The sequence below is a fragment of the Octopus bimaculoides genome, chromosome 1 (assembly GCF_001194135.2).
Source record: "Octopus bimaculoides isolate UCB-OBI-ISO-001 chromosome 1, ASM119413v2, whole genome shotgun sequence".
Taxonomy (NCBI): domain Eukaryota; kingdom Metazoa; phylum Mollusca; class Cephalopoda; order Octopoda; family Octopodidae; genus Octopus; species Octopus bimaculoides.
Window position 1 is genome coordinate 89,834,884 of NC_068981.1, and position 2,500 is coordinate 89,837,383.

Genomic DNA, 2,500 nt, shown 5'->3' on the forward strand with positions numbered 1-2,500 from the left:
TGTGTGTGTGTGTGTGTGTGTGTGTGTGTGTGTGTGTGTGTGTGTGTGTGTGTGTGTGTGTGTACGCGCTAGCACACGCCATTTTGTAGATACTCTTGTTAGTAATGAAATAAGCAAAATGATCAGAAGCAACAGCTGGTGCCAAGGTGTCTAGAATATTAGATTACTGTCATTGTGTATTTCGAACAACCGTTCTGCGAAATCGCGCCTGTTCGTTCAGTCGACTACCTACGTGCCGCAGATGATGGGACACGACAGAATAGCAATCACTGGCTGAGACGTTAAAAGTTCGTATCTAGCCATCGACTGTCCTCACGCAGCAGATACTACTAGAAGTAAATATTCTCCAGTCAGTAGATGATAAACGTGATTCTGTCAGTCGTACGAATACACACAGTCATTGCTCATAACAAGGAAACATGATCTTCGACAATATGTAATTAAAAGACTTGGAGTTTCACTTTTACTTGTAATGATTCTTCTCGACAATAACACATGCATAACCTTGCTTTAGATATACCCCTAAAAATTAGCTTTTTCCTTCTTATTTTTCGGGGAGAGAAAATATTTTACTCCCTAACGACCATGTTCACCTTTTCTTCTAAATGGTTAGTTGAAACTCCCCGCAATGGGACCCATGTATAATTGCAATGGGATGTTTGTATAATTAAATGTTTTCATCATCATCAATGGTTTCATACATCATCGTCGTCGTTGTCATCATCGTCGCCGTCATCATCATCATCATCATCGTCGTCGTCGTCATCTTTATCATCGTCATCATTATCATCGTCATCATTATCATCGTCATCATTATCATCGTTGTCGTCATCGTTGTCTTCGTCCTCCTCATTAAAATTTGAAGCCATGAGCAAGCAGAATATTTTGAGCGTTCGACAAAATGCATAACAGCATTTCTTCTGGTTCTTTACGTTCCAAGTTCAAACTCTGTCGAGGCCAGCTTTTGCTTTCATTCTTTCGGAATCGATAAAATAAAGAATCAGGGAAGTTGTGGAATTTATGTTATCGGCTTTTTACTTTCTCCTCAAAATAGCTGGCGTAGTACCAAAATTTGAAAGAATTTTGTCATCATCATCATCATTATTGTTTAGTTCCCGATCAATATCTGACTAAGCAGTTCTATGAACCCCAGATATTAGCAACACCATCATTTCCATTCATCTCTTGGGTATTGCATATCTAGAGCTATATTATTCAATGTGCACCTCCCATTTCAAGGTAGTATTAGTGTCACTTAAGGGAGATTTTGGTTTCTATTATTAGCAGGTTAAACGACAAACATAGTTTTCTTACAAGTTTGCAATGGTATTTATAGCAATCCATTGACGTTATATACTTACAGCTGTAATTACATTTGGATTTATTATGCCTATATGACACGTTAAACAATGATCGTAAATAATCTCCCGTTCATGATCTGAAGAACGTTGAATAAAATTTAATTTATGCTTTAAAACAACTACAATGATGTCATTTTGCGGAAAAGACGTCACGCTACTACCGCACAATGATCATTCCGGAAGTACACAAAATCGCTACTTTTGTTGCTCGCTTTGCACTCAACAACACAATATTCACAAAACTCCACAAAAATTATAATTCTTCATCAGTGTCACTGCCACATACACGGGGAGGGAGAATCTAAGAGATCGCTTGAAATATCTGTCAAATCTCTCTCAAATTACACTATTGGATTATAGCACAGTGCGGATCCTGATGTACAAAAAATAATGATAAAAAGAGGATGGCTACGGCTGGAACACCGTCCGCGCAACCAGAGACTGGCAATGAGCCCAATAGCAACAGCAATGCCATACATGCGAAGTACAGAAACACCTCTTAACTGTTGAAATTAATACGGACATCATTTCTGATAATGCAATACCATTAGTCTCAATGTACTTCCATTAGTCTCAAACAGTGAACTATCATTGCCAAATATTTCAGTTTTTCTCTTCTTAGAGATTTATTCTCAAACATTTTTAAAAAGTCTAACAGTATGTCCCATCTCCGACGACTTCTGTGACTGTGCCAAGCTACCGACATTTTTCTTCGACTTCCAACGTCTCAAAGGTAATGGCAACTTGTCAGCAATTATGTTAAACACACTGAGTTTATCTTCAACCAGATAGAGATTTAAAGTTGGAAAAATGTCACTGCTGTATTTTTTTTTTTTTTTTTTGAGACTTCAAGGTACAGGTTCCCACTATTTTCACCACCAAGTTCCTGTTTCTATAAATTAATTTATCTCCAGACCCCAAGCTCCTGAAAGGTTCATCTACTAAAAAAAAAAAACGTTATTTTGTCTCACGGACCCACGGTATTTTCTATGCAGATTGTAATGGTTACTGTAGGGTGCAGTTTCATAGAGAATTGGTTGTGTTTTCACGTAGCTTATTCGATTGGTTACAGGTTTCTCCGTTGGTCTGTGCAGAATATGTATCAGGTTTATCTTGCGACTCTGTTAAAGTCAACACTG